We start from the raw sequence: 7,713 nt of genomic DNA on the forward strand, positions 1-7,713 counted from the left end.
TTGGCGTGGTGCTTTACATTTAATACAGACTACTCCTGAAGAGTAAGTTACACATTTCTTTACCACTTACAGCTTTTGCTTGTCAAATCTGTATGGTAAAATATATGTAACATTGGGTATTGGTGATGGTAGTCTGAAGCTATAAACATGTACTGATGTAGATCATTCAGCAGTCTTTTGTTCTTTGTAAATTGAATAACAAGTACTTTGTAGATGAAATTATTCATACATGTATTTGAAGATGCATAGTAATACTGTGCATGGTAATTGGTATGATGTACTTTATATACATAATGGTACAAATATCTTTATTTTCTCTCTCCTTCCCATCTTAAAGTTTGTTGCAACTCATAAAGTGCATTATACTGTTTGTATGAACATTGAACTATTGTGATGCAAGAAAGTAAAACATGAAATAGCTAGAATGAAAGATTTACTCATTACTGGAATTATTTTAAATACAAGTCCTTTCCTTGGTTCACAATCACAGATCTGGCAAGTTGTTTTTTTATAGTTTTTTTTTTGTTTACATGGAATAAGAGTTACAATGTAAATTGTAATACCGCCTGTGTACTTGGATACCTACTTCTACATCCAACACCCTGACTGCCCCTGCGCAGAGTTAGAATTTTCTGAATGAATTCACATCACATTTCTCAACAAAACTGTAAGGTGTCAACGCTAAATAGGGAATGTGTGTGGGATGAAGGCTCATGCTGAATTTAAAAAAATAGTAACTTTCCATCACATTCCAGAAAAGCCGCTCACATCAGCAGCATAACAAGATATCATGTCGTTAGAAAGGTTCTTGTGAGGAAGTCTTTTTAATTTTAAGATGAAAGATTATCTTTTTAATTTTAATGATGAAAGTATATATATATCTATTATATCCATGAAATAAATGGTTTTCACAGGAAGAAATGATGGCACCTGTAATATTACAGAATAAGGTTTACAGTTTAGTTCATAGTTGTCACTGTCAGTATCACCCCCACCATTCTCCATCCCACTGATCTTGTGAAGAACAAGTATTACCTCCTACCTACCTTCCCGCACCCCACACCCTCTTCTCGATACCCAAAACATATCCCCATCAGTGCACAGCAAAGTCTGGATGTGCTCAGTAATACATTTTCTGTATTTTCCAGGAAGTGAGGTGCCGAGATATGATGTGCAGGCAGCTTGCAGAGTAGTGCCTGGCTTTGCTGAGGATGATGATCAGATTCAGTCCATTCTGTGCTGACGGAGCTACCAGAACTGCTTTAATATAGTCCATCTGAATATGCTGACACTTACAGAGGTTTTCTGTTGCCTCTGTGGTGAAATGAACATGTAACACATTAACAATAACATTCTACACTAATAATGTGTGGTGCGATGTGGATCAAAGGGTACATTTTGACTTATAAATGTAAGTTGTCAATTCAACTAAATACAGGTAGTGTTTGGTATGCAGATATTTTCTTACAGCAAACAGCGGTTTGTTTGTTTTTACTACATAAAGTGATATTATCTTAGACTTTTATGTTGTTTGAGTGCTTTAAGTTAAGTTGTTCACAGGCAGTATTTTACACACAGGCTTAGCTTTGGGAGATGTGTGTGTATGTTTCGGTCAATGCGTGTTCATGTATAGACTTTGTTTGCAATATTAGAATTTAGATCTTTTAACTGCATTATGCACATGAAATGTGTTAACCCATGAATTTTTCTTCCTTTGAATCCTAGTCAGTACTTTATCTTGTTTAAGATTTTCATTGATTCTGTTTTTGGGTCGTTCTGGTGCATCCTGGATGGTTCAATTCATTCTTATGTTGTGCTGAAATGTTGTTTTTGTAATACAGTTTGCCAAGATTGTGTCTTTCACTTGGATGTGGTGAACTTATTTTTTAAAGGCCTGCTCTGCCTCATTAAAACACTTCACCTCACTGTGTCAGACCTTCATCAGGCTTTTTGCATGGGATAAGAAAATCCTTCCACTTGGTCACATAGCTAAAGTCAGCACCCTGACTTCTTAGTGTGGTGATGTCTTTTCTTATTAATTTATTTCCCCCAAAAGGTATAAGAGTTTTAAACAAAATTATGTCTTACAGCTACAGTGGAACCCCCCTTTAAGACCTCCAAAAATCTGAGAAAATCAGGTCTTAAAAAGGAGGGGGTCTTAAAATGGAGGTAAAATTTAAAATTTACAGAGGTTATGAACAGAAAGTCTGAGAAAACAAGGTCTTAAAATGGAGGGGGTCTTAAAAGGGGGGTTCCACTGTATGACTATTGGGGATTATGTGTTTGTAAAGATAGAGCTGAGAATCCTACACCGAATTCTGTGCATAGAAGGCGGCCTGAATCTTGACCCACACTGCTGGCATGACCTTCATAGCTGCATTCAACGCTTTACTTTTACCCTGGTAACTTTACGGTTGCTCTCTCTGGATTGAGCATTTTTTATTTCAACCAAGGGGAAAAATTAAATGCCTCTGTAGAGATTCGAACCTAGGACCTAGATTTTCAGCCAGATGTCCTAACCACTACGGTAGTTTTTTTTATTGTAAGATGGATATATATATGTCTAGCGGATGCAGCTACATGTACAAATGTGCCAAATTAGAACTTGCATTCTCAGCCTATAATCTTTGGCCATTCATGCGAGTCGAGTACTAAATATTGTGAATGCATGCGAGACTGCCTTGTTTTACTTTTGTGAAATGTGTGAACTCACTTTGTTTACATCTTTGTGTTAATAAATGCAGTTTATCAGTTACCTCTGTTTGTTTCTTCTGCAAGTATGTCAAATTGCCCACACACACCCTCATGAGCACACACACACACACACAAAATCAGATCTCAAGTGTAAGTATTCTTTTTGCAGTTTTATTTTAATGCCCATAATCAGTCAAACAAATATATCATCACACTTCGTCACTTGCACCTAAGCTTAAAAGTAGCAGTCCTGCATACATATGTAATGTGTAAATGTTTCAGGTCACCATCTGTCCTGGCTTGAACATGCAATAAGAACACCTCTACACAAACACATGTACAGTCAACCGGCTAGCTGCTTCCCTGAAAGGCATATTTTTCTATGAATTAATCGATTTTCCGCAGACAGCAGCCAGGTAGTGGATCTTTAGTATATGTCCAAGCAGACGGTTGATCTTAGTACAACACATCAAGGAAATATTTTTTAAAAACAGATCCAACATCTAATCTTCCAAAGTTCATAATCAATAAAGAAGAAAGGTATGTTACTGGAACCCTTTATTTATGATTTAAGGCAATGTGCGGCAGTAAAATTACCAAACTTAAACTTGAAGAATACAGTCAAGGAATAACTTAGTTTTCTGGGTAGTTATTGAAGTGACTTATTAAAATGAATGAAAACATTGTGGATGGATATTGACGGCTGTTGCGATGAAAACTGGCATTTACAGCGTCAAATGGGATTTCTAGAAAACGGCTTTACAGCAACATCATACATCAGAAATTCATAATATTTGGCACAAGGATACACATGTATTATATCTACAATCATATAGAACGTGTTTGTTTTTTTTAAACAACTACAGTTGAATTTAAATTAATTATTGTAATGAATCTTTCTTTCTTTATTTGGTGTTTAACGTTGTTTTCAACCATTCAAGGTTATATCGCGACGGGGAAAAGGGGGAGATGGGATAGGGGAAAGGGGGGAGATGGGATAGAGCCACTTGTTAATTGTTTCTTGTTCACAAAAGCACCAATCAAAAAATTGCTCCAGGGGCTTGCAACGTAGTACAATATATGACCTTACTGGGAGAATGCAAGTTTCCAGTACAAAAAACTTAACATTTCTTACATACTGCTTGACTAAAATCTTTACAAACATTGACTATATTCTATACAAGAAACACTTAACAAGGGTAAAAGGAGAAACAGAACCGTTAGTCGCCTCTTACATCATGCTGGGTAGCATCAGGTAAATTCTTTCTCGTCCCAACCAATATGGGACTCCCCCTAACCCGCGGGGGGTATTGTAATGAATATGCAGTGAGAAATTCGTTCATTCTTATGACAAAAGATATTAAAATTCAACTGTAGTCTGTTGTAAAAATATCGTTCTATATGATTGTTGATATGATACATGTGCATCTTTGTGCCAAATATTAGGAATTTCTGATGTATTATGTCGCTGTTAAACCGTTTCCTAGAAATCCAATGTAACGACTGTTTCCATAGCAACGGCACTCTATGTCGATCAGTATTCACAATCCTCCGAAAGCGGCGTATGGCTGCCTAAATGGCGGGGTAAAAACAGTCATACAGGTAAAAATCCACTCGTACAAAAACATGAGTGTACGTGGGAGTTTCAGCCCACAAACACAGAAGAAGAAGAAGAAGTATTCACAATTGTTCTATTTATTTTTATGTCACTTCCCAGAAAACCAGGTTATTCCATGTATTCTCCAAATTCAATTTTACTGCCGCACATTATTTACTGTACTTTGACCGAGCAATTTTTGTAAGTGGACAGGCCTTAGTTTTATTTCGGTGGCATAATTCAATGCGCTTCGTCAAAATGTCTTGAACTGAAACCAAAAGCAGATGCAAGACTTATGGTCAGTTGGAGTTGTCTCCCGTACTCCTAACTTTAATGTGCTGCAGACAGGTGTGCCCAAACAGCCCATATCACAAACGGTTTGGAATTCCCGAAAACACAAGATCCGCACTGCACAACTTCAGTGCACAAATACGCGAGAGTGCTCGGTCGCTTTTTGAAAATGTGTATCTTGAGAGAAAAATATAGAATAGTGCGCTGTCCGAAGGAATAGAGTTCTTATAGGACAATGACAGCGCTCAGTTCAAAACGATAGGACATGATCACATCTGACCGCCATGCGGCTATGTGAATCAGACATCTGAGCCTTTCAATCCGTCTATGTCGGACGCCTGACGACATCCCCGAGGCTTTTAAATGAAATAAGACCATACGGGCACTAATAGTTGCATACCAAAAATGAACTGCCTCAAGGCTCTCTATTCAGAGTGGTATCTTTTTAAAGAATACATTCAGGTACAGCTTCTTCGAAAGAAAAAATAAATTCACCGCAACCACCAAAACATCTACCTCACTACAGAAAGCAGTCAAAGTGTTGATTTTTGGTCTGTGACCAAGTGGAGGGATGGTCTTATCCCATGTTAAAGGTGAGGACAACTTTTTAAATGAGGCGTAGTGGGCCTTTAAAACATTGACACAAATTTACAATAGCAACAAGTTGTAAAGCTCAGTACAACCAATACTGAGTGGACATTTACTGCCGCTGTTGCTGTAGTTTCCCCATCGATCACAGCTGGACCTGGATAGCACTGCTTTTCATCCACATTCACTGGCCAGGTCTTCGTCATCTTCTGTCCCTACTGACAAATGAATGACAAAGGAACTGATCTTAAATCCAAACACAATGACAAGAACAAGTTTTAAGTATGAGTAAGGAGTAAATTGTGTTTGTAACTGACACACACACACACACTAAACCCACATAAATGCCAAGAGCGTAAACATTCTAATTCCCTGATAGACAAGTTCCAATGCCTACTTTTTAATATGAAATATATAGAAGACACATTCCCTGTCAGCGCTTGCTATCAAATTCAAAAAGCAAAGCAAAGGTCTGTAACATTAATCTGCAGGGCTAGAAAAATCTGCAGGTATTATTACTATTAATGTCTGGCAGCTCTCCTGACTGGCCAGGGAAAATCAAACACACACACACACACACACACACACACACACACACACACACACACACACACACACACACACACACACACACACACACACACACACTTCGGTTCTCACACACAAACACACACCAACAGTCAGAATGTAACCAGAACTTGAGACTGAGAGGGAGGATAAAACACAATATGATCATGTAGCAGAACTCTTACCTGAATTGCCATTAGCATGAAATATTTCCCATTTGAGTCTTGACAGCCTCCCGATCATGAAGGAATCAATCTGCTTCTTCCACTGTGCCGGATCGATGCCAACCTGTAATATATAATATTGGCTGAAGTAACATTCCTCTGAGCAACAAATTTAAAACAGTTAGTTGACAGGACAAGTAGTACTAGGAGCTACATGCAGTATGATATTTAGCTATGTGGAGGAACAACAAACACACTGTCCACAGAACCAGATGAATTTACACACTGCACCCTCCCCCATAAAACAACAACAACAAAAAACGACAACAGACGACCAAACCAACATTAACGCTTGATTCTTATGATACTGTGGACAGTGGCATTGATATCTTTCTAGAATATAAAATTTTATAAGTCCTTTTACATTTAGTGAAGTTTTGACTGAATCAGTGAACTGAATCTGTTCACATAGACTGATAGAGTGACAGACATACAATGTAGACAAGTTGATGTGTGCATATATATATATATATATATATATATATATATATATATATATATATACATGCATATTACATAACATGTGTATGTATGCATGTGTGTAGAGCACAAAGGAAAAAAATAATAGAACTTGACACACAGTTTCACTGAGAATGAGATATATCCTGACAGTGAGTGAGTGAGTGACTGTTTACAGCAATACATTGTACTTTATTAAACTTAAAGGTACACACTGAAAGTCATGCGCTTCTAGTATTAAAAATGATTCTAATACTGGAGGAACTGCATGATCATCTTACTGGTGAAATAAAGCTAAGAGGTTCGAGCAGTTCTGTGGTTTGGACTCTTAGGTGTTCATTATTTTATTATTATCCCTGAACATGAATTATAAAAATAAAATGAAAACACTCTTCCAGTCTTGCTCACAGTCACACACACACACCTCCATATGAGTTATTCTGACCAGAACTTGAGAATGTAAGGGAGGGGAAGGAAAAAACACACTGTACATCATAACACTGACAGTTGTACATAATAAAACCTCTTCGCCTTACTCTTACCTGATTTGCGGCAGTGGCATCAAATATTTTACTTCTGTCAGTGACAGCCTCAAGATCATGCAGCAATCGGTTGGCTTTTTCAGCTGAGAGGAGACCTTGAAGTTGAACATACTAGCTCTAGCTCTCTTCTGATTGATGCCAACCTGCAAGTAAAATAATTGGGAACGGCCGATCAGAAGGTTACCTATTTGAGTATTTCAAGTTAGACTCAATCTTTAAAAACAAAAAGAATTTATAAAATATTATGATCATGCACCTTGAAAAGAGGTTGCAAAAACGTGGTAGTGGTAATCTTCTTCTTCAAATTAATGAGAAAATCCCTGTACAGGGCAACTACGTGTTGGTTCAGTGAACGATACCTTGCGCCTGTGGACTGACAGTCACAGTGACACTGACAGTGACTCGAGTGAGTCGAAATGACACCTGTTGCAACACATACTACCATAAACCCACTCTCAGTTATGAAACGAAACATGGAAACTTACCTCTGGTTAATATGCAAAGGTTCGCCCGTCCCAATTCTCTCGCATTAGCAAACACCATTGCCATTGGAGATTCTGTCCAAACAGATCGCCTTCGACCGCCATTAACTAAAAACCGAAACGCAGTAGGTCTGAAAACCACGCTCAACGTCCAAAATAAGGAGGAAAAAAAAGAGCCCAAAACATTTTTTTGGCCAAAAACACTGTTTAAGCCCCACAAATATTTGTCCTTATTTTTTATGAAGCTTAATTTGTGCCCCTTATTTTAT

The 7,713-nt window shown here is 37.7% G+C and overlaps 2 long non-coding RNA genes across 2 annotated transcripts in view; one reads left to right on the plus strand and one right to left on the minus strand.

Annotated features, from left to right (window-relative positions):
* Positions 1–2,755, plus strand: part of LOC138949313 (uncharacterized) — a 3,442-nt gene extending 687 nt beyond the window's left edge. The window contains exons 2-3 of the long non-coding RNA XR_011450228.1: positions 1–42; positions 1,149–2,755. The exon at positions 1–42 is cut by the window's left edge and continues 115 nt beyond it. This is a non-coding gene — a long non-coding RNA (uncharacterized lncRNA). The remainder of the gene's footprint in view (positions 43–1,148) is intronic.
* A 96-nt stretch (positions 2,756–2,851) lies between these two features.
* LOC138949314 (uncharacterized) lies at positions 2,852–7,707 on the minus strand. The gene is made up of 4 exons (XR_011450229.1): positions 7,448–7,707; positions 6,963–7,105; positions 5,923–6,025; positions 2,852–5,388 (listed from the first exon to the last, which is right to left on the minus strand). It is a non-coding gene; the product is annotated as an uncharacterized lncRNA (long non-coding RNA).
* Between the last annotated feature and the right edge of the window lie 6 nt (positions 7,708–7,713).

The sequence above is a fragment of the Littorina saxatilis genome, linkage group LG15, assembly GCF_037325665.1.
Source record: "Littorina saxatilis isolate snail1 linkage group LG15, US_GU_Lsax_2.0, whole genome shotgun sequence".
NCBI classification, from domain to species: Eukaryota; Metazoa; Mollusca; class Gastropoda; order Littorinimorpha; family Littorinidae; genus Littorina; species Littorina saxatilis.